Source organism: Pseudoliparis swirei, chromosome 13 (assembly GCF_029220125.1).
Source record: "Pseudoliparis swirei isolate HS2019 ecotype Mariana Trench chromosome 13, NWPU_hadal_v1, whole genome shotgun sequence".
Taxonomy (NCBI): domain Eukaryota; kingdom Metazoa; phylum Chordata; class Actinopteri; order Perciformes; family Liparidae; genus Pseudoliparis; species Pseudoliparis swirei.
The window spans coordinates 21,737,896-21,761,923 of record NC_079400.1 but is presented as its reverse complement, the minus strand read 5'-3'; positions in this window follow the sequence as shown (position 1 = coordinate 21,761,923).

Below are 24,028 nucleotides of genomic sequence, written 5' to 3'. Positions count from 1 at the left end.
GTGGAGGGTAGGGGTATAGGAGTGAGTCATGGAGGGTATAATGAGTCATGGTGGAGGTAGGTGGGAGTGAGTCATGTGGGAGGGTAGGGATAGGGGTCATGTGGTGGAGGTGGGGTATAGGGGTGAGTCATGGAGTGGTGAGTCATGGAGGGTGAGGATTGAGTCATGTGGTGGAGGGTGGGGTATGAGGTGAGTCATGTAGGGTGGAGGGTGGGGTGAGTCAGTGAGGGTGCAGGAGTGAGTCATGTGTGGAGGGTGGGGTATGGGGTGGGTCATGGAGGTGCAGGAGTGAGTCATGTGGTGGAGTGGGGTAGGGGTGAGTCATGTTGGAGGGTGGGGTATGGAGTGGGTCATGTGAGGGTGGAGTCAGGTCGTAGTGGAGTGAGTATAGTGAGTCATGTAGAGGGTAGGGTGGGAGTGAGTCATGTAGTAGGGTACAGTGAGTCATGTGGAGGAGGGTAGGGTAGGAGTGAGTCATGTGGTGGAGGGTAGGGTATGGAGTGAGTCATGTAGTGGAGGGTGGGGTACAGGGTGAGTCATGGTAGGAGGGTAGGTGCAGGAGTGAGTCATGTAGTGGAGGTAGGGTAGGGGTGAGTCATGTAGTGGAGGTGGTGTATGGGAGTGAGTCATGGGGTGGGGTAGGGGTGAGTCATGTAGTGGAGGTAGGGTACAGGGGTGAGTCATGTAGTGGAGGGTGGGGTAGGAGTGAGTCATGTGGTGGAGGGTGGGGTATGGGGTGAGTCATGTAGTGGAGGGTAGGGTACAGGAGTGAGTCATGGAGGGTACAGGAGTAAGTCATGTAGTGGAGGGTAGGGTATAGGAGTGAGTCATGTTGTGGAGGGTAGGGTATAGGAGTGAGTCATGTAGTAGTAGAGGTGGGGCAGTGAGTCATGTAGTGGAGGGTAGGGCATAGGGTGAGTCATGTAGTGGAGGGTAGTGTATGGGGAGTCATGGAGGAGGGTGTACAGGAGTGAGTCATGTGGTGGAGGGTAGGGGTAGGGGTGAGTCATGGTGGAGGGTAGGTGCAGGAGTGAGTCATGGAGGGTGCAGGAGTGAGTCATGTGGTGGAGGGTGGGGTATGGGGTGAGTCATGTGGTGGAGGTGTGGTGGGGGTGAGTCATGTGGTGGAGGTGGGGTATGGGGTGAGTCATGTAGTGAGGGGTACAGGATGAGTCATGTAGTGGGGGTGAGTACAGGATTGAGTCATGTGGGGAGGTGGGGTGGGGGTGAGTCATGTAGTGGAGGGTGGTACAGGGTGAGTCATGTAGTGGAGGGTAGGGTACAGGTGAGTCATGTGGAGGTAGGGTAGGAGTGAGTCATGTGGTGGAGGGTAGGGTACAGGAGTGAGTCATGTAGTGGAGGGTGGGTATAGGAGTGAGTCATGTGGAGGGTAGGTACAGGAGTGAGTCATGTGGTAGAGGGTGTACCTGATTGAGTCGTAGTGGAGGGTGGGGTATAGGAGTGAGTCATGTGGTGGAGGTGGGTATGGGTGAGTCATGGAGGGAGGGTGTGGTGCAGGAGTGAGTCATGTAGTGGAGGTGGGGTATGGGGTGAGTCATGTGGTGGAGGGTGGGGGTAGGAGTGAGTCATGGAGGTGAGGGTGAATCATGATCATGTAGTGGGGAGTGTAGGAGGTGATGCATGTAGTGGAGGTGGGAGTAGTAGTGGTGAGTCGGTGGAGGGTATGTGGAGTGAGTGCAGTATAGTGGAGGTGTGAGTCTAGGAGGAGTGAGTCTGTGTGAGGGTGGGGGAGTGTATGAGGAGGACAGAGTCTGGTAGTGGTGTGAGGTGCAGTGTAGTGAGGTGTGGGAGGGAGTGAGTGGGGGTGTAGGTGTGACCATATAGTGGGGGGGATGTAGGGGTGAGGACCAGTGTGAGGATGGGCAGGGTCAGTGGAGGAGGGGAGGGGGTGGTGGGTGAGTGGGGAGGCTGAAGACCAGTGAGGTGCATGGATGAGTGGGGTGGATGGTGAGGTAGCAGAGTGGAGGGAGTGCAGTAGTCAGGGGTGGTAGGTGGATCAGGTGAGTCAGGAGTGAGGAGTACATGTTGTGAGCATGTATACAGGGAGGTGGGATGTGGGTAGGAGAGTTGAGTCGAGTGTGAGTGGAGTGGGTAGGGAGGTGTTGAGGTGAGTCAGGTCGTGGGTGGGGGCTGGAGGGTGATGGAGTCATCATGTAGTGGAGGGTAGGGTATAGGGGTGAGTCATGTAGTGGAGGGTAGGGTACAGGAGTGAGTCATGTAGTGGAGGGTAGGGTACAGGAGTGAGTCATGTAGTGGAGGGTAGGGTATAGGGGTGAGTCATGTAGTGGAGGGTGAGGCAGGGGTGAGTCATGGAGGGTGGTACAGGAGTGAGTCATGTGTAGTGGAGTGGGGTATAGGAGTGAGTCATGTAGTAGAGGGTAGGGTATCGGAGTGAGTCATGTAGTAGAGGGTATGATACAGGAGTGAGTCATGTAGAGGAGGGTAGGGTATAGGAGTGAGTCATGTAGTGGAGGGTAGGGTATAGGAGTGAGTCATGTAGAGGAGGGTATGGTACAGGATTGAGTCATGTAGTGGAGGGTAGGGTATAGGAGTGAGTCATGTAGTGGAGGGTAGGGTATAGGAGTGAGTCATGTAGTAGAGGGTACAGGAGTGAGTCATGTAGTGGAGGGTAGGGTACAGGTGAGTCATGTGGTGGGTGGGGTAGGGGAGTGAGTCATGGAGGTGTGGTACAGGATTGGGTCATGTAGAGGGAGGGGGTGAGTGAGTCATGTAGTGGAGGGTGGGGTACAGGGTGAGTCATGTGGTGGAGGGTGGGGTGCATGAGAGTCATGTAGTGGAGGGTAGGGTATAGGAGTGAGTCATGTAGTAGAGGGTACAGGAGTGAGTCATGTAGTGGAGGGTAGGGTATAGGAGTGAGTCATGTAGTGGAGGGTAGGGTATAGGAGTGAGTCATGTAGTGGAGGGTAGGGTATAGGAGTGAGTCATGGAGGGTACAGGAGTGAGTCATGTAGTGGAGGGTAGGGTATAGGAGTGAGTCATGGAGGGTACAGGAGTGAGTCATCTAGTGGAGGTGGGGTCAGGAGTGGGTCATGGGTACAGGAGTGAGTCATGTGGTGGGTGGGGTGTGGGGTGAGTCAGTGGAGGGTGGGGTGTGGGATGGGGTCATGTGGGGTGAGGGGTGAGTCAGTGGAGGTGCAGGGGTGGGTCATGTAGTGGAGGGTAGGTGCAGGGTGAGTCATGTAGTGGAGGGTACAGGATTGAGTCATGTGGAGGTAGGGAGTGAGTGAGTCATGTGTGGAGGGTAGAGGGGTGAGTCATGTAGTGGAGGGTAGGTGCAGGAGTGAGTCATGTAGTGGAGGGTGGGTACATGAGGAGTCATGTGGTGGAGGGTAGGGTATGGAGTGAGTCATGTGGTGGAGGGTGGGGTGGGTGAGTCATGGAGGTGGGTGAGGGGTGAGTCATGTGGTGGAGTGGGGTGGGGTGGGTCATGGAGGTGAGGGTGAGTCATGTAGTGGAGGGTGGGATAGGGGTGAGTCATGGAGGGTGAGGAAGTCATGTGGTGGAGGGTGGGGTGTGGGGGTGAGTCATGTGTGGAGGGTGGGGTCAGGGTCATGGAGGGTGGAGTGGTCATGGAGTCAGGAGGGTCATGTGAGGTGCAGCAGGAGTGAGTCATGTGGTGGAGGGTGGGGTAGGAGTGAGTCATGTAGTGGAGGGTAGGTGGGAGTGGAGTCATGTGGTGGAGGGTAGGGTAGGAGTGAGTCATGTAGTGAGGGTAGGGTACAGGTGAGTCATGTAGTGGAGGAGGGTGTAGGGTCATGAGAGTGGGTAGGAGTGGGGTGAGTCGTAGTGGAGGGTGGGGTGCAGGAGTGAGTCATGGAGGTAGGGAACAGGTCATGTGGAGGGTGGGGTCAGGGTGAGTCATGTCGTGGAGGGGGGTATGGGAGTGAGTCATGTGTGGTGGAGGGGTGGGGGTGAGTCATGTAGTGGGTGGGGTGTAGGAGTGAGTCATGTGGTGGAGTAGGTGCAGGGAGGTCATGTGAGTGGAGGTGGGGTGAGGTGGGTCATGTGTGGAGGTGGGGGTGAGGGTGAGTCATGTAGTGGAGGTGGGTACAGGAGTGAGTCATGTAGTGGAGGGTAGGGTACAGGATGAGTCATGTGGAGGGTAGGGTACAGGTGAGTCATGTGAGGAGGGTGGGGTATAGGAGTGAGTCATGTAGTGGAGGGTAGGGTGCAGGAGTGAGTCATGGTGGAGGTAGGGTGTGGGGTGAGTCATGTGAGTGGAGGGTGGTGAGGGAGGGTCGTAGCAGTGGTGGGGTCAGGTTGAGTCATGTGGAGGTGGGGTATGGGGTGAGTCATGGTGGAGGGTAGTGGGGGTGAGTCATGTGAGTGGAGGGGGTGGGTCATGTGGTGGAGAGGGTAGGGGAGGGTCATGGTGGAGGGTAGTGTGGGGTGAGTCATGTGGGGAGGGTGGGGTGCAGGATGAGTCATGTGGGGAGGGTGGGGTGGAGGGTCATGTGGTGGAGGTGGGGTATGGGGTGAGTCATGTAGTGGAGGTGGGGTATAGGAGTGGGTCATGTGGTGGAGGGTAGAGGAGTGAGTCATGTGGTGGAGGGTGGTGGGGTGAGTCATGTAGTGGAGGGGTGGGGTATAGGGTGGAGTCATGTAGTGGAGGAGGGTAGGGTATAGGGTGAGTCATGTGGTGGAGGGTAGGGGTACAGGAGTGAGTCATGTGGTGGAGGGTAGGGGTATGGGAGTGAGTCATGTGGTGGAGGGTAGGGTATAGGAGTGAGTCATGTAGGTGGAGTGGGGTAGGGTCGTGAGTGGAGGGTATGGTACAGGGGGTGAGGTCATGTAGTGGAGGGTAGGGTCAGGATTGAGTCATGTAGTGGAGGGTAGGGGCAGGAGTGAGTCATGGAGGGTGGTGCAGGATTGGGGTCATGTGGAGGGAGGGTGGGGTGCAGTGAGTCATGTGAGTGGAGGGTAGGTACAGGGTGAGTCATGTAGTGGAGGTGGGGTACAGAGTGAGTCATGTGGGGAGGTGGGGGTATGGGGTGGAGTCATGTGAGTGGAGGGTGGGGTACAGGAGTGGAGTCATGTGGTGGAGGGTATGGTATGGAGGGTCATGGAGTGAGAGTGAGTGGAGGGTGGGGTACAGGGGTGAGGTCAGTGGAGGGTGGGGTGTAGGGGTGAGTCATGTGGTGGGTGGTGGGGTGGGTCGTATGGTGGAGGTGGGGGTAGGAGTGAGTCATGGAGGGAGGTGGGAGTGGGTCATGTGGTGGGTGGGGTGTGGGAGTGAGTCATGTAGTGGAGGGTGCAGGGGTGGGTCATGTAGTGGAGGGTAGGGTATAGGAGTGAGTCATGTGGTGGAGGGTGGGGTATTGGAGTCATGTGGTGGAGGGTGGGTACAGGAGTGAGTCATGTGGTGGAGGGTGGGGGTATAGGAGTGAGTCATGTAGTGGAGGGAAGGGTATGGGGTGAGTCATGTAGTGGAGGGTGGGGTATGGAGTGAGTCATGGAGGTAGGGTAGGTATAGGAGTGAGTCATGTAGTGGAGGGTGGGTGGGTGAGTCATGGAGTGGGGTGGGGTATGGGGTGGGTCATGGGTGGAGGGTGGGGGTATGGGGTGGTCATGGTGGAGGTGGGGTATGGGGTGGGTCATGTGGTGGAGGTGGGGTATGGGGTGAGTCATGGAGTGGGTGGGGTATGGGGTGGGTCATGTAGTGGAGGGTGGGGTGTGGGGTGAGTCATGGAGTGGGTGGGTGGGGTATGGGAGTGAGTCATGGTGGAGGGTACAGGAGTGAGTCATGTAGAGGGTACAGGAGTGAGTCATGTAGAGGAGGGTACAGGAGTGAGTCATGTAGAGGAGGGTACAGGAGTGAGTCATGTAGAGGAGGGTACAGGAGTGAGTCATGTAGAGAGAGGGTGTCAAACTCAAGTGGGTATCAGTCATGGGTCATGGCGGAGTCAGTGGGGTAGGGGTCATGAGGGAGGGTTGTGGGTTCGAGTAGTGAGTCAGGTGTGGAGGCACTGAAGTTGTGGAGGAGTCATGGTGGGATGGGTTATGGGAGTGTCATGGGGATGGGTGGTGTGTATTCAGCAGGGAGGTGGTGGTGAGTGGTCTGAGCAGATTGTCAGTGACTGGGGCGGTGGGGTAGGAGGTGGAGTCATGGTGGTGGAGTGGTGTGAGTGAGGGTGCTGGGATATGGGTCATGTGTGGAGGTCAGGGGGATGTAGTGGGTGGTGGGGGTAGTGGAGTGACACCTGTGTAGTAGAGGGTACAGGAGTGAGTCATGTATTGGAGGGTAGGGTATAGGAGTGAGTCATGTAGTAGAGGGCACAGGAGTGAGTCATGTAGTGGAGGTGGGTGGGGAGTGAGTCATGTGGTGGAGGGTAGGGTATGGGGTGAGTCATGTTGTGGAGGGTATGGTGAGTCATGTGGGAGGGTGGGGTATGGGGTCAGGTCATGTGTGGTGGAGGTGGGGTATGGGAGTGAGTCATGGTGGAGGGTGGGGTATAGGAGTGGGTCATGTAGTGGAGGGTCAGGAGTGAGTCATGTAGTGGAGGGTGGGGTATGGGGTGAGTCATGTGGTGGAGGTAGGTACAGGGGTGGGTCATGTGGTGGAGGGTGGGGTATGGGTGAGGTCATGTGGTGGAGGTACAGGAGTGAGTCATGTTGTGGAGGTGGGGGTATGGGGAGTGAGTCATGTGGAGGGAGGGTGGGGTGCAGGAGGGTGAGTCATGTAGTGGAGGGTGGGGTATGGAGTGAGTCATGTAGTGGAGGTGGGGTACATGAGTGAGTCATGTAGTGGAGGTGTATAGTGAGTCATGTGGTGGAGGGTAGGGGTATGGGGTGAGTCATGTAGGGGAGTGCAGGGGTGGGTCATGTGGTGGAGGGTGGGAGTGTGGGTGAGTCATGGTGGTGGGGTATGGGTGGGTCATGTGGTGGATGGGGTATGGGGAGTCGTGGGGAGGTGGGGTGTGAGTGAGTCATGTAGTGGGGGTACAGGGTGGGGTCATGTGAGTGGAGGTGGGTGTGGAGTGGAGTAGTGGTGGAGGGTGTGGGAGGGTCATGTGGTGGAGTGGGGTATGGGAGTGGAGTCATGGGGTTCAGGAGGGTGGGTCATGTCGTGGAGGTGGGGTGGGGTGAGTCATGTAGTGGAGGGTGTGGTGGGGTGAGTCATGTAGTGGAGGTGGGGTATGGGTGAGTCATGTAGTGGTGGGTATAGGTGAGTCATGTAGTGGGTAGTGCAGTGGGTCATGGTAGAGGGTGGGTACAGGATTGAGTCATGTGGGGAGGGTAGGGGGTGAGTCATGGGGGAGGGTGGGGTGGGGTGGAGTCGTGGTGGAGGGTGGGGTGTGAGGTCATGTGTGGAGGGTGGGGGTATGGGAGTGGGTCATGGAGGTGAGGGGAGGTCATGTGGTGGAGGGTGGGGTATAGTGGGTCATGTGGGAGGGTAGGGTTAGGGAGTGGGTCATGTGGTGGAGGGTGGGGTAGGGTGGAGTCATGTGGGGAGTGTGGTGCAGGATTGAGTCATGTGGTGGAGGTGGGGTATGGGAGTGGAGTCATGTAGTGGAGGGTGGGGTAGGAGTGAGTCATGGAGGTGGGGTATGGGTGGAGTCATGTGGTGGAGGTAGGGTATGGAGTGAGTCATGTAGTGGAGGGTAGGGTATAGGAGTGAGTCATGGAGGTGGGGTATGGGTGAGTCATGTGGTGGGGTGGTGGGGGTGGGTCATGGAGGGTGGGTGGAGGGAGGTCATGTGGTGGAGGGTGGGGTGTAGGGTGGGTCATGGAGTGGGGTGGGGTATGGGGTGGGTCATGTAGTGGAGGGTGGTGTGGGATGGGTCGTGTAGTGGGGTGGGGTGTGGGTGAGGTCATGGTGAGTGGGGTGTACAGGGGTCATGTGATGGAGGGTGGGGTATGGTGGGTCATGAGTGGAGGTATGGGTATGGGGTGAGTCATGGGTGGAGGTGGGGTATGGGGTGGGTCATGTGGTGGAGGTAGGGTGGGGTGAGTCATGTGTGGAGGGTACAGGTGAGTCATGTAGTGGAGGGTAGGTATGGGGTGAGTCATGGAGGTAGGGTGGGTATGGGGGTGAGTCATGTGAGGAGGTACAGGAGAGTCATGTGGTGGAGGGTAGGTATGGGGATGGTCATGGAGGGTGAGGGTGGTGGGGTGGGTCATGTGGTGGAGGGTGGGGTGGGGTGAGGTCATGTGGTGGAGGTGCATGGTGGGTCATGTGGTGGAGTGGGGTGTGGGGTGGGGTCATGTGGTGGAGGGTGGGGTATGGGAGTGGAGTGTTGGAGGGTAGGGTGGGGAGTGAGTCATGTGTGGAGGTGAGGATGGGGTGGGTCATGTGGGGGAGGGGTGAGGTAGAGTGAGTCATGTAGTGGGAGTGGAGTGGGGTCGTGGCGGTGGAGGTGGGGTATGGGGTGAGTCATAGTGGAGGGTGGGGTGGGAGTGAGTCATGTAGTGGAGGGTGGGTATGGGGTGAGTCATGTGGAGGTCGGGTATGGGGTGGAGTCATGTAGTGGAGGGTAGGGTATAGGAGTGAGTCATGGAGGAGGGTGGGGTATGGGGAGTCATGTGGTGGAGGTGAGGGTATGGGGTGAGTCATGTGAGTGGAGGGTGGATTGTGGGGTGGGTCATGTGGTGAGGGTGGGGTATGGTGGGGTCATGTGGTGGAGGGTAGGGTGAGGTCAGTGGAGGGTGCAGGAGTGAGTCATGTGGTGGAGGGTGGGGTATGGGGTGGGTCATGTGGGGTTCAGGGTGAGGTCATGAGTGGAGGATGGGGTGTGGGGTGGTCATGTAGTGGAGGGTGTGGTGAGGAGTGGGTCATGTGAGTGGGTGGGGTGAGTGGTCATGTGGTGGAGGGTGGGTGTGAGTCATGGAGGGTGGGGTATGGGTGAGTCATGTGGTGGAGGGTAGGGTATGGGAGTGAGTCATGTAGTGGAGGGTGGGGGTATAGGAGTGAGTCATGGAGGAGGGTGAGGGGAGTGAGATGGAGGTGGTGGAGTGGGTCATGTGGGGAGGGTGGGGTATGGGGTGGGTCATGTGGTGGAGGGTGGGGTGGATGGGTCATGTGAGGGTGGGGTACAGGATGGGTCATGTGGTGGAGGTGGGGTATGAGTGGGTCATGTGGTGGAGGGTGGGGTATGGGGTGGGTCATGTGGTGGAGGGTGGGGTATGGGAGTGAGTCATGTGGTGGAGGTGGGGTATGGGAGGTGAGTCGTAGGAGGGTGGGGATGGGGTGAGTCATGTGGAGGTGGGGTATGGGTGGGTCATGTATGGGGGTGAGGGTGAGTCATGTGAGTGGGTGGGGTATGGGGTGAGTCATGTAGTGGAGGTGGGGTGTGGGGAGTGAGTCATGTAGTGAGGTATGTGGTGAGTCATGTAGGGGTAGGGTCAGGGTGGTCATGTGGTGGAGGTGGGGTATGAGTGGGTCATGTGGTGGGGTGGGGTATCGGGTGGGTCATGTGGTGGAGGGTGTGATGGGGAGTCATGTGGTGGAGGTGAGGATGGTCATGTGGTGGGTGGGGTTGAGGTCGTGAGGAGGGTGGGGGTGGGAGGTCATGTGGTGGAGGGTGGGGTATGGGATGGGTCATGTGGTGGAGGGTGGGGTGTGGGGTGGGTCATGGGTGTGGGTCAGGAGTGGGTCATGTGGTGGAGGTGGGGTGTAGGAGTGGTCATGTGGTGGAGGGTGGGGTATGGGAGTGAGTCATGGAGTGGGGTGGGGTATGGGAGTGAGTCATGTGGTGGAGGGTAGAGGGGTGAGTCATGGAGTGGAGGGTGGGGTAGGGGTGAGTCATGTGGTGGAGGGTAGGGTAGGGGTGAGTCATGTGGTGGAGGTAGGGTAGGGTGAGTCATGTGGTGGAGGGTGGGGGTAGGGTGTGGAGGTGGGGTGGGGTATGGGGTGGGTCATGTAGTGGAGGTGGGGTATGGGTGAGTCATGGAGGGTGGGGTATGTGAGTGGGTCATGTGGTGGAGTATGGTGGGGTGGGGTCATGTGAGTGGAGCAGGGGGTCGTCAGGAGTGGGGGTGGGAGTGGTCATGTGGTGAGGTGAGGATGGGTCATGGTGGAGGGTGGGGTATGGGAGTGAGTCATGGAGGGCAGGTGTCAAATGAGTGGGATATCAGATCATGGGTCATGGGTGTGAGTCAGTGGGGTGGGGGAGTCATGCAGAGGGTGTAGGTCGATTCATGTGGTGAGGTGAGCGTGTGGAGAGGAGTGATGTGGGATGGGTGCAGAGGCAGTCCTTGGGGATGAGTGTCATTGAGGTGGGTGTGTGGGGTGTGGAGGATTGGCATGTTGTCAAGTGGTCTGCGTGGGGGTTCGGGGTGAGTCATGTGAGGGAGGTGTAACATGTGGTTTGTAGGGTAGTGAGAGTGGGATATAAAGGGTGGTCATGTGTGTCAGAGGGTCAGGGGAGTATAAAATGGGTGGTGGGAGGTGTGGAGCTGTGAGTGGAGTGGAGGTGCAGGATGGGTCATGTGGAGGTGGGTATGGGGTGAGTCATGTGGTGAGGCACAGGGTAGGTCACATGTGGATGGTAGGGCACAGTGGGTCGTGGTGGAGGTGGGTGTGGGGTGGTCAGTGGTGGAGGGTGGGGTATGGGAATTGGGTCATGTAGGAGGTGGGGTGTGGGTGGGTCGTGCAGTGGAATGAGTAGGGGTGGGTCATGTGGTGGGTGGGGTATGGGGTGGGGTCATGTGGTGGAGCAGGGGGTGAGGTCATGTAGTGGAGGGTGGGTATAGGAGTGAGTCATGTGTGGAGGGTGGGGTATGGGAGTGAGGTCATGTGGGAGGGTGGGGTACAGGAGTGAGTCATGTGGTGGAGGGTGGGGTATGGGGAGTGAGTCATGTAGTGGTAGGGTAGGAGTGGGTCATGTGGAGGTAGGGTATGGGGTGAGTCAGTGGAGGGTACAGGGTGGGTCATGTGGTGGGTGGGGAAGGAGTGAGTGTGGTGGAGGGTGGGGTATGGGGGTGGGTCGTGGGTGGAGGTGAGTGGGGTGTGTGGGGTCAGGGGAGTCGATGTGGGTGGAGGGTGGGTGGGTCATGTGGAGGGTATGGTGCAGAGTGAGTCATGTAGTGGAGGGTAGGGTATGGGAGTGGGTCATGTGTGAGGGTGGGGTAGGGTGAGTCATGTGGTGGGGGTATGATGGGAATGAGTCATGTAGTGGAGGGTGTACAGGTGAGTCATGTGTGGAGGGTGGGGTATGGGGTGAGTCATGGGGAGGAGGGTGGGGTATGAGGAGTGAGTCATGTAGTGGAGGGTAGGGTATGGGGTGGAGTCATGTAGTGGAGGGTAGGGTATAGGGTGAGTCATGGAGGGAGGTACAGGGGTGAGTCATGTGGTGGAGGGTAGGGTATAGAGTGAGTCATGTGAGGGAGGGTGGGTATAGGGGTGAGTCTCATGTGGTGGAGGGTGGGGTGTGGGTGGGTCATGTGGGGGAGGGTGGGTGCAGGTGAGTCGTAGTGGAGGGTGGGGTACAGGGTGGGGTCATGTGGTGGAGGTGGGGTGTGGGGTGGTCATGGAGGGTGGGGTGTGGGTGGGGTCATGTGGTGGAGGGTGGGGTGGGTCAGTGAGGGTGGGGTGTGGGGTCATGGAGTGGGGTATGGGGTGGTCATGTGGTGGAGGGTGGGGTGATGGAGTCATGGAGGTAGGGTGGGGTATGGGAGTGAGTCATGTAGTGGAGGGTAGGGTATGGAGTGAGTCATGGAGGTGGGTGGGGTATGGGGTGGTGTGGTGGAGGGTGGTATGGGGTGAGTCATGTGGAGGTGGGGTATGGGGTGAGTCATGGAGGTGGGGTGGGTGATGGGTGGGTCATGTGGGAGGGTGGGGTGGGGTGAGTCATGGTGGAGGGTGGTATGGGGTGAGTCATGGAGGTGGGGTGGGGTGTGGGGTGGAGTCATGTAGTGGAGGGTAGGTATGGGGTGAGTCATGTGTGGGAGGGTGCAGGATGAGTCATGTGGTGGAGGGTGGGGTGGGGGGTGGGTCATGTAGGTGGAGGGTACATGGGTGGTCATGTGGTGGAGGGTATGGGGTGAGGTCATGTTGTGGTGGGGTAGGGAGTGAGTGTGAGAGGAGGTGGGGTATGGGAGTGAGTCATGGTGGAGGTAGGGTGGGTGAGTCATGTGGTGGAGGTGGGGTATAGGGTGAGTCATGTGGAGGAATTGAGGGTGAGTGTGGTGGAGGGTGGGGTATGGGGTGAGTCATGTGGTGGAGGGTGGGGTATGGGGTGAGTCATGGTGGAGGTGGTACAGGAGTGAGTCATGTGCAGGGAGGGTCAGGGTGGGGTGGGTCAGTAGCAGTGGGAGGATGGGGTGGGTCATGTGGTGGAGGGTGGGGTATGGGGATTGGGTCATGGAGGGTGGGGTGAGTATGGGAGTGGGTCATGGTGGAGGGTGGGGTATGGGGTGAGTCATGCAGTGGAGGGTGAGAGGGGTGGGTCATGTGGAGGGGTGGGGTATGGGAGTGGAGTCATGTGGTGGAGGTACAGGAGTGAGTCATGTAGGAGGTGATGAGTCATGTAGTGGAGGGTAGGGTATGGGGTGGAGTCATGTGGGTTAGGAGTGAGTCATGTCGTGGAGGGTGCAGGGGAGTCATGTAGTGAGGTGGTGCAGGTGAGTCATGTAGTGGAGGGTGGGGATCGGAGTGAGTCATGTGGTGGAGGGTGGGGTAGGTGAGTCGTAGTGGAGGGGGTGCAGGATTGGGGTCATGTAGTGGAGGGTGGGGTATGGGGTAGGTCATGTGGTGGGTGGGGTATGGGGTGGGTCATGTGGTGGGGTATGGGAGTGGGTCATGTGGTGGAGGGTGGGGTGTAGGGTGAGTCATGTGGTGGAGGGTGGGGTAGGGTGAGGTCATGTGGTGGAGGGTGGGGTATGGGGTGAGTCATGTAGTGGAGGGTGGGGTATGGGGTGAGTCATGTGGGAGGGTGGGGTATAGGGGTGGGTCATGTGTGGAGGTACAGGAGTGAGTCATGTAGTGGAGGGTGGGGTATCCATCAACCTGACTGACCCCCGGCTCGTCTGTCCACCATGGGGTCACGAGCCTTCAGCCGCTCTGCCCCTCTGGAGCTCCCCCCCCTGACATCAGAAACATTGACTCTATCATGTTATTCAAAACTCACCTCAAAACTCACCTTTTCAGGCAGGCCTCTGGTTGCTCTGCTGCAGACTGTTCTGCTTTTAACTGTTGTCCATTTTTTGTGTTTGTGCGGCGACCTTGAGTGCCTTGAAAGGCACCTTATAAAGTTATATTATTATTTATGATGATTAAAAATGTCAAAGGAGCATAAATCAGAGGATATTTATACATGTATATTTATATATGTATGTTTATATATATTTATATATATATTTATATATGTATATTTATATATGTTTAGGACGTTCAGCTCAAGTCGATTTTAATAAATCTTTAAATAGATGAAAGTTGTTTTATTAGATATTTATGGTCTAAAGATGACGGAATCTTGTGATTTCATAACTTCCTCCTTCATTTGGAGGAAACTGCTCAAAGAGAAGGAGGAAGAGGAGGAGGATAAGAAGAAGAAGATGACAGGTAGTGTGACACATTGAGCGCCAAGGCAACAGGAAGTGTGACGAGTCATCGACACAGAAATACCACCGACAGCACGCTGACCTTTATTTTGAAATCTGTTTTAAAATGAACGTTCACACACACACACACACACACACACACACACACTGTGTGTGGCGATGACCTTGGTGATACACCAATCAGGAAAGTCCTGGATATAAAACACCAACAGCAGTTTGTACTTTATGAATGAAGTCATCTCACATGGTGAGTTCATGTATTCATACATATATATATATATATGTATAAATATGTATATATGTATATGTATGTATATATGTATATATACATATATATATAATATATATACATATATATATGCATATATTTTATATACATATATATTTGTATATACATATATATATAAACTTATACATGTGTGTGTGTGTTAGATACTTCAAAGTTTTATTTAGTTTATATTTTTTAAATATATGTAATTTTGTATTATCAGTTTGGTTGATGGTATTTTCTTTAACCTTTTTCTAATGGTTTTGTTTTATTATATTGAATCTGTTCATCATGTTCAGGGTTTTTACTTTAATCAGTGAAATGATTTAAATGAACTAAAAACAGATGTTCAGGTGAAAAGGATTCACATTTAATGATTATTATAATATTTATTATTAGTAGTGTTTTTGAAACCTCAGAGATCTTTGTGTCATGATAATAAAATACTTCATGAAGAAGTGTTTTAGTGAGAAAAGAAGAAGAAGAAAAGAGGAAGCAGATTTCCTAAATTTCGACACTCGGGTCAAACCACAAAAAATGAAAGAACATTTGTCTCCTTAGAATGACCTCACGAAGACCCCCACGCTGACCCTCTAGACCCCCACGCTGACCCTCAAGACCCCCACGCTGACCCTCAAGACCCCCACGCTGACCCTCTAGACCCCCACACTGACCCTCACGCTTAACCTCACGACCCCCATGTGGAACCTCACGACCCCCATGTTGAACCTCACGACCCCGGTGCCGGGTGGCTGTCCCCCCGTGGGTATCCAGCTGGAGGGCGTAGTCCTGCCCCCGGTGCTCATCATCGACGTGGTGCTGGGGCTGCTGGGTAACGCGGTGGCCCTGTGGGTCTTCTGCTTCAAGCTGAAGGCCTGGAACCCCAACAACATGTTCCTGGTCATCGGGCTTCTGGCCTGGTGAGCCTGCTGGGGATCTGCTCGGGGACACTGGTTCGGCAGTGCGGATCAACCTCTTCTGAGTCAGCTGGCATCACATGATTGGTGACTGTGCTACAAGGTGAGCACGCAAAGTATGAAAGGTATGGTAGGTGGTGCAGTGGGTCATGGAGGGTGAGTCATGGAGGGGTACAGAGTGAGTCATAGTGGGGGTGGGGTACAGGAGTGAGTCATGAAGGGTACAGGAGTGAGTCATGGAGGGTGAGGAGTCATGTAGTGGGTGTAGGGGTGAGTCATGTGGAGGGTAGGGTACAGGAGTGAGTCATGGTAGTGAGGGTGGGTCAGGAGGGGTCAGGGGAGTGAGTCATGGAGGTACAGGAGTGAGTCATGTGTAGTGGAGGGTAGGGTGAGTCATGTAGTGGGGGTGGGTCATGGAGGTAGGTGGTCATGGGTGCAGGAGTGAGTCATGGAGGGTACAGGGGTGGGGTCAGTGCAGTGGAGTGGTGCAGGAGTGGGTCATGTGGGGGTGGGTGGGAGTGAGTCATGTGGTGAGGGTAGGTGAGTCATGTAGTGGAGGGTGGGGTATGGGTGAGGTAGTGGAGGGTAGGTCAGGAGTGAGTCATGTAGTGGAGGGTGGGGTAGGGGTGGGTCAAGTAGAGGGTAGGGTAGGGGTGAGTCATGTAGTGGAGGGTAGAGTGATGAGTCATGTAGTGGTGGGTGGGGTACAGGAGTGAGTCATAGTGGAGGGGTAGGGGGGGTCATGTAGTGGAGGGTGGGGTAGGGGTGAGTCATGGAGGGTAGGGTAGGGGTGAGTCATGTGGTGGAGGGTGGGGTGCAGGGGTGAGTCGTAGTGGAGGGTGGGGTGAGTGGTCATGGAGGGATGGTACAGGGGGTGAGTCATGTGTGGAGGGTGGGGTATGGGGTCATGTGGTGGGTAGGTACAGGATTCAAGATTCAAGATGAGTCACATACACACAGAGGTGTGCAGTGAATAGTGGCAATGCTCAGCAGGTACAGGGCAACAAGTCACTATTTACAATAGTGTCAGAGTGTGAGGAGATTATGGGTCTGTGTGGGGTCCTGGTGGGGTCGGGTCACAGTGATGGTGGGGAGTGTCTGGTCTCTATGCAGGCGTGACTAGGGGTGTGACCAGAGTGGAACAGTCTGTTGTGGAGGTGAGGTACATGAGTGAGTTCTGTGGTGTACAGTCCTGCAGTGGAGGGCAATGTGTCAGAGTACGGCCTTCCTGTGGGGAGAGGTTGAGCTGTGATGTGTCAGGAGTCTCTACAGTAGTGGAGGGACTGGGATCCGGAATGAGTCAGTGTGAGGGGTAGGGGGCGTGTTGTAGGAGGTCTGTGTTGGACCATGTCAGTCCTGTGAGTGGTAGGTAAGTCATGCAGTGGTCCGTTGGTAGTGGTGGTATCAGGAGTGAGTCATGTAGTGGAGGGTGGGGTATAGGAGGGTCATGTGGTGGAGGGGTAGGTAGGCAGTGGTGGAGTGGGGTATGGGGTGGGGTGGTGAGTGGTGCAGGGTGGGTCATGTGAGGTGGTGAGAGTGGGAGGGTCATGTAGCGGTGGAGTGGGTGGGTGGTCATGTGGTGGAGGTGGGTGCAGGAGTGAGTCATGTAGTGGAGGGTAGGGTACAGGTGAGTCATGTAGTGGAGGGGTAGGAGTGAGTCAGTGGAGGTGGGGTACAGGAGTGAGTCATGTAGTGGAGGTGGGGTATGGGGTGAGTCATGTAGTGGAGGGTGGGGAGGAGTCATGGTGGAGGGTAGGGTACAGGAGTGAGTCATAGTGGAGGGTAGGGGTATAGGAGTGAGTCATGGAGGGTATAATGAGTCATGGTGGAGGTAGGTGGGAGTGAGTCATGTGGGAGGGTAGGGATAGGGGTCATGTGGTGGAGGTGGGGTATAGGGGTGAGTCATGGAGTGGTGAGTCATGGAGGGTGAGGATTGAGTCATGTGGTGGAGGGTGGGGTATGAGGTGAGTCATGTAGGGTGGAGGGTGGGGTGAGTCAGTGAGGGTGCAGGAGTGAGTCATGTGTGGAGGGTGGGGTATGGGGTGGGTCATGGAGGTGCAGGAGTGAGTCATGTGGTGGAGTGGGGTAGGGGTGAGTCATGTTGGAGGGTGGGGTATGGAGTGGGTCATGTGAGGGTGGAGTCAGGTCGTAGTGGAGTGAGTATAGTGAGTCATGTAGAGGGTAGGGTGGGAGTGAGTCATGTAGTAGGGTACAGTGAGTCATGTGGAGGAGGGTAGGGTAGGAGTGAGTCATGTGGTGGAGGGTAGGGTATGGAGTGAGTCATGTAGTGGAGGGTGGGGTACAGGGTGAGTCATGGTAGGAGGGTAGGTGCAGGAGTGAGTCATGTAGTGGAGGTAGGGTAGGGGTGAGTCATGTAGTGGAGGTGGTGTATGGGAGTGAGTCATGGGGTGGGGTAGGGGTGAGTCATGTAGTGGAGGTAGGGTACAGGGGTGAGTCATGTAGTGGAGGGTGGGGTAGGAGTGAGTCATGTGGTGGAGGGTGGGGTATGGGGTGAGTCATGTAGTGGAGGGTGGGGTGCAGGGGTGAGTCATGGAGGGTACAGGAGTGAGTCATGTAGTGGAGGGTGGGGTATAGGGTGAGTCATGTAGTGGAGGGTAGGTGGGAGTGAGTCATGTAGTAGTAGAGGTGGGGCAGTGAGTCATGTAGTGGAGGGTAGGGCATAGGGTGAGTCATGTAGTGGAGGGTAGTGTATGGGGAGTCATGGAGGAGGGTGTACAGGAGTGAGTCATGTGGTGGAGGGTAGGGGTAGGGGTGAGTCATGGTGGAGGGTAGGTGCAGGAGTGAGTCATGGAGGGTGCAGGAGTGAGTCATGTGGTGGAGGGTGGGGTATGGGGTGAGTCATGTGGTGGAGGTGTGGTGGGGGTGAGTCATGTGGTGGAGGTGGGGTATGGGGTGAGTCATGTAGTGAGGGGTACAGGATGAGTCATGTAGTGGGGGTGAGTACAGGATTGAGTCATGTGGGGAGGTGGGGTGGGGGTGAGTCATGTAGTGGAGGGTGGTACAGGGTGAGTCATGTAGTGGAGGGTAGGGTACAGGTGAGTCATGTGGAGGTAGGGTAGGAGTGAGTCATGTGGTGGAGGGTAGGGTACAGGAGTGAGTCATGTAGTGGAGGGTGGGTATAGGAGTGAGTCATGTGGAGGGTAGGTACAGGAGTGAGTCATGTGGTAGAGGGTGTACCTGATTGAGTCGTAGTGGAGGGTGGGGTATAGGAGTGAGTCATGTGGTGGAGGTGGGTATGGGTGAGTCATGGAGGGAGGGTGTGGTGCAGGAGTGAGTCATGTAGTGGAGGTGGGGTATGGGGTGAGTCATGTGGTGGAGGGTGGGGGTAGGAGTGAGTCATGGAGGTGAGGGTGAATCATGATCATGTAGTGGGGAGTGTAGGAGGTGATGCATGTAGTGGAGGTGGGAGTAGTAGTGGTGAGTCGGTGGAGGGTATGTGGAGTGAGTGCAGTATAGTGGAGGTGTGAGTCTAGGAGGAGTGAGTCTGTGTGAGGGTGGGGGAGTGTATGAGGAGGACAGAGTCTGGTAGTGGTGTGAGGTGCAGTGTAGTGAGGTGTGGGAGGGAGTGAGTGGGGGTGTAGGTGTGACCATATAGTGGGGGGGATGTAGGGGTGAGGACCAGTGTGAGGATGGGCAGGGTCAGTGGAGGAGGGGAGGGGGTGGTGGGTGAGTGGGGAGGCTGAAGACCAGTGAGGTGCATGGATGAGTGGGGTGGATGGTGAGGTAGCAGAGTGGAGGGAGTGCAGTAGTCAGGGGTGGTAGGTGGATCAGGTGAGTCAGGAGTGAGGAGTACATGTTGTGAGCATGTATACAGGGAGGTGGGATGTGGGTAGGAGAGTTGAGTCGAGTGTGAGTGGAGTGGGTAGGGAGGTGTTGAGGTGAGTCAGGTCGTGGGTGGGGGCTGGAGGGTGATGGAGTCATCATGTAGTGGAGGGTAGGGTATAGGGGTGAGTCATGTAGTGGAGGGTAGGGTACAGGAGTGAGTCATGTAGTGGAGGGTAGGGTACAGGAGTGAGTCATGTAGTGGAAGGTAGGGTATAGGGGTGAGTCATGTAGTGGAGGGTGAGGCAGGGGTGAGTCATGGAGGGTGGTACAGGAGTGAGTCATGTAGTGGAGGGTAGGGTATAGGAGTGAGTCATGTAGTAGAGGGTAGGGTATCGGAGTGAGTCATGTAGTAGAGGGTATGATACAGGAATGAGTCATGTAGTAGAGGGTAGGGTACAGGAGTGAGTCATGTAGTGGAGGGTAGGGTATAGGAGTGAGTCATGTAGAGGAGGGTATGGTACAGGATTGAGTCATGTAGTGGAGGGTAGGGTATAGGAGTGAGTCATGTAGTGGAGGGTAGGGTATAGGAGTGAGTCATGTAGTGGAGGGTACAGGAGTGAGTCATGTAGTGGAGGGTAGGGTATAGGAGTGAGTCATGTGGTGGGTGGGGTAAGGGAGTGAGTCAGGGAGGTGTGGTACAGGATTGGGTCATGTAGAGGGAGGGGGTGAGTGAGTCATGTAGTGGAGGGTGGGGTACAGGGTGAGTCATGTGGTGGAGGGTGGGGTGCATGAGAGTCATGTAGTGGAGGGTAGGGTATAGGAGTGAGTCATGTAGTGGAGGGTACAGGAGTGAGTCATGTAGTGGAGGGTAGGGTATAGGAGTGAGTCATGTAGTGGAGGGTAGGGTATAGGAGTGAGTCATGTAGTGGAGGGTAGGGTATAGGAGTGAGTCATGGAGGGTACAGGAGTGAGTCATGTAGTGGAGGGTAGGGTACAGGAGTGAGTCATGGAGGGTACAGGAGTAAGTCATGTAGTGGAGGTGGGGTCAGGAGTGGGTCATGGGTACAGGAGTGAGTCATGTGGTGGGTGGGGTGTGGGGTGAGTCAGTGGAGGGTGGGGTGTGGGATGGGGTCATGTGGGGTGAGGGGTGAGTCAGTGGAGGTGCAGGGGTGGGTCATGTAGTGGAGGGTAGGTGCAGGGTGAGTCATGTAGAGGAGGGTACAGGATTGAGTCATGTGGAGGTAGGGAGTGAGTGAGTCATGTGTGGAGGGTAGAGGGGTGAGTCATGTAGTGGAGGGTAGGTGCAGGAGTGAGTCATGTAGTGGAGGGTGGGTACATGAGGAGTCATGTGGTGGAGGGTAGGGTATGGAGTGAGTCATGTGGTGGAGGGTGGGGTGGGTGAGTCATGGAGGTGGGTGAGGGGTGAGTCATGTGGTGGAGTGGGGTGGGGTGGGTCATGGAGGTGAGGGTGAGTCATGTAGTGGAGGGTGGGATAGGGGTGAGTCATGGAGGGTGAGGAAGTCATGTGGTGGAGGGTGGGGTGTGGGGGTGAGTCATGTGTGGAGGGTGGGGTCAGGGTCATGGAGGGTGGAGTGGTCATGGAGTCAGGAGGGTCATGTGAGGTGCAGCAGGAGTGAGTCATGTGGTGGAGGGTGGGGTAGGAGTGAGTCATGTAGTGGAGGGTAGGTGGGAGTGGAGTCATGTGGTGGAGGGTAGGGTAGGAGTGAGTCATGTAGTGAGGGTAGGGTACAGGTGAGTCATGTAGTGGAGGAGGGTGTAGGGTCATGAGAGTGGGTAGGAGTGGGGTGAGTCGTAGTGGAGGGTGGGGTGCAGGAGTGAGTCATGGAGGTAGGGAACAGGTCATGTGGAGGGTGGGGTCAGGGTGAGTCATGTCGTGGAGGGGGGTATGGGAGTGAGTCATGTGTGGTGGAGGGGTGGGGGTGAGTCATGTAGTGGGTGGGGTGTAGGAGTGAGTCATGTGGTGGAGTAGGTGCAGGGAGGTCATGTGAGTGGAGGTGGGGTGAGGTGGGTCATGTGTGGAGGTGGGGGTGAGGGTGAGTCATGTAGTGGAGGTGGGTACAGGAGTGAGTCATGTAGTGGAGGGTAGGGTACAGGATGAGTCATGTGGAGGGTAGGGTACAGGTGAGTCATGTGAGGAGGGTGGGGTATAGGAGTGAGTCATGTAGTGGAGGGTAGGGTGCAGGAGTGAGTCATGGTGGAGGTAGGGTGTGGGGTGAGTCATGTGAGTGGAGGGTGGTGAGGGAGGGTCGTAGCAGTGGTGGGGTCAGGTTGAGTCATGTGGAGGTGGGGTATGGGGTGAGTCATGGTGGAGGGTAGTGGGGGTGAGTCATGTGAGTGGAGGGGGTGGGTCATGTGGTGGAGAGGGTAGGGGAGGGTCATGGTGGAGGGTAGTGTGGGGTGAGTCATGTGGGGAGGGTGGGGTGCAGGATGAGTCATGTGGGGAGGGTGGGGTGGAGGGTCATGTGGTGGAGGTGGGGTATGGGGTGAGTCATGTAGTGGAGGTGGGGTATAGGAGTGGGTCATGTGGTGGAGGGTAGAGGAGTGAGTCATGTGGTGGAGGGTGGTGGGGTGAGTCATGTAGTGGAGGGGTGGGGTATAGGGTGGAGTCATGTAGTGGAGGAGGGTAGGGTATAGGGTGAGTCATGTGGTGGAGGGTAGGGGTACAGGAGTGAGTCATGTGGTGGAGGGTAGGGGTATGGGAGTGAGTCATGTGGTGGAGGGTAGGGTATAGGAGTGAGTCATGTAGGTGGAGTGGGGTAGGGTCGTGAGTGGAGGGTATGGTACAGGGGGTGAGGTCATGTAGTGGAGGGTATGGTACAGGATTGAGTCATGTAGTGGAGGGTAGGGGCAGGAGTGAGTCATGGAGGGTGGTGCAGGATTGGGGTCATGTGGAGGGAGGGTGGGGTGCAGTGAGTCATGTGAGTGGAGGGTAGGTACAGGGTGAGTCATGTAGTGGAGGTGGGGTACAGAGTGAGTCATGTGGGGAGGTGGGGGTATGGGGTGGAGTCATGTGAGTGGAGGGTGGGGTACAGGAGTGGAGTCATGTGGTGGAGGGTATGGTATGGAGGGTCATGGAGTGAGAGTGAGTGGAGGGTGGGGTACAGGGGTGAGGTCAGTGGAGGGTGGGGTGTAGGGGTGAGTCATGTGGTGGGTGGTGGGGTGGGTCGTATGGTGGAGGTGGGGGTAGGAGTGAGTCATGGAGGGAGGTGGGAGTGGGTCATGTGGTGGGTGGGGTGTGGGAGTGAGTCATGTAGTGGAGGGTGCAGGGGTGGGTCATGTAGTGGAGGGTAGGGTATAGGAGTGAGTCATGTGGTGGAGGGTGGGGTATTGGAGTCATGTGGTGGAGGGTGGGTACAGGAGTGAGTCATGTGGTGGAGGGTGGGGGTATAGGAGTGAGTCATGTAGTGGAGGGTGGGGTATGGGGTGAGTCATGTAGTGGAGGGTGGGGTATGGAGTGAGTCATGGAGGTAGGGTAGGTATAGGAGTGAGTCATGTAGTGGAGGGTGGGTGGGTGAGTCATGGAGTGGGGTGGGGTATGGGGTGGGTCATGGGTGGAGGGTGGGGGTATGGGGTGGTCATGGTGGAGGTGGGGTATGGGGTGGGTCATGTGGTGGAGGTGGGGTATGGGGTGAGTCATGGAGTGGGTGGGGTATGGGGTGGGTCATGTAGTGGAGGGTGGGGTGTGGGGTGAGTCATGGAGTGGGTGGGTGGGGTATGGGAGTGAGTCATGGTGGAGGGTACAGGGGTGAGTCATGTAGAGGGTACAGGAGTGAGTCATGTAGAGGAGGGTACAGGAGTGAGTCATGTAGAGGAGGGTACAGGAGTGAGTCATGTAGAGGAGGGTACAGGAGTGAGTCATGTAGAGAGAGGGTGTCAAACTCAAGTGGGTATCAGTCATGGGTCATGGCGGAGTCAGTGGGGTAGGGGTCATGAGGGAGGGTTGTGGGTTCGAGTAGTGAGTCAGGTGTGGAGGCACTGAAGTTGTGGAGGAGTCATGGTGGGATGGGTTATGGGAGTGTCATGGGGATGGGTGGTGTGTATTCAGCAGGGAGGTGGTGGTGAGTGGTCTGAGCAGATTGTCAGTGACTGGGGCGGTGGGGTAGGAGGTGGAGTCATGGTGGTGGAGTGGTGTGAGTGAGGGTGCTGGGATATGGGTCATGTGTGGAGGTCAGGGGGATGTAGTGGGTGGTGGGGGTAGTGGAGTGACATGTGTGGTAGAGGGTACAGGAGTGAGTCATGTAGTGGAGGGTAGGGTATAGGAGTGAGTCATGTAGGGTTCAGGAGTGAGTCATGTCGTGGAGGTGGGTGGGGAGTGAGTCATGTGGTGGAGGGTAGGGTATGGGGTGAGTCATGTTGTGGAGGGTATGGTGAGTCATGTGGGAGGGTGGGGTATGGGGTCAGGTCATGTGTGGTGGAGGTGGGGTATGGGAGTGAGTCATGGTGGAGGGGGGGGTATAGGAGTGGGTCATGTAGTGGAGGGTCAGGAGTGAGTCATGTAGTGGAGGGTGGGGTATGGGGTGAGTCATGTGGTGGAGGTAGGTACAGGGGTGGGTCATGTGGTGGAGGGTGGGGTATGGGTGAGGTCATGTGGTGGAGGTACAGGAGTGAGTCATGTTGTGGAGGTGGGGGTATGGGGAGTGAGTCATGTGGAGGGAGGGTGGGGTGCAGGAGGGTGAGTCATGTAGTGGAGGGTGGGGTATGGAGTGAGTCATGTAGTGGAGGTGGGGTACATGAGTGAGTCATGTAGTGGAGGTGTATAGTGAGTCATGTGGTGGAGGGTAGGGGTATGGGGTGAGTCATGTAGGGGAGTGCAGGGGTGGGTCATGTGGTGGAGGGTGGGAGTGTGGGTGAGTCATGGTGGTGGGGTATGGGTGGGTCATGTGGTGGATGGGGTATGGGGAGTCGTGGGGAGGTGGGGTGTGAGTGAGTCATGTAGTGGGGGTACAGGGTGGGGTCATGTGAGTGGAGGTGGGTGTGGAGTGGAGTAGTGGTGGAGGGTGTGGGAGGGTCATGTGGTGGAGTGGGGTATGGGAGTGGAGTCATGGGGTTCAGGAGGGTGGGTCATGTCGTGGAGGTGGGGTGGGGTGAGTCATGTAGTGGAGGGTGTGGTGGGGTGAGTCATGTAGTGGAGGTGGGGTATGGGTGAGTCATGTAGTGGTGGGTATAGGTGAGTCATGTAGTGGGTAGTGCAGTGGGTCATGGTAGAGGGTGGGTACAGGATTGAGTCATGTGGGGAGGGTAGGGGGTGAGTCATGGGGGAGGGTGGGGTGGGGTGGAGTCGTGGTGGAGGGTGGGGTGTGAGGTCATGTGTGGAGGGTGGGGGTATGGGAGTGGGTCATGGAGGTGAGGGGAGGTCATGTGGTGGAGGGTGGGGTATAGTGGGTCATGTGGGAGGGTAGGGTTAGGGAGTGGGTCATGTGGTGGAGGGTGGGGTAGGGTGGAGTCATGTGGGGAGTGTGGTGCAGGATTGAGTCATGTGGTGGAGGTGGGGTAT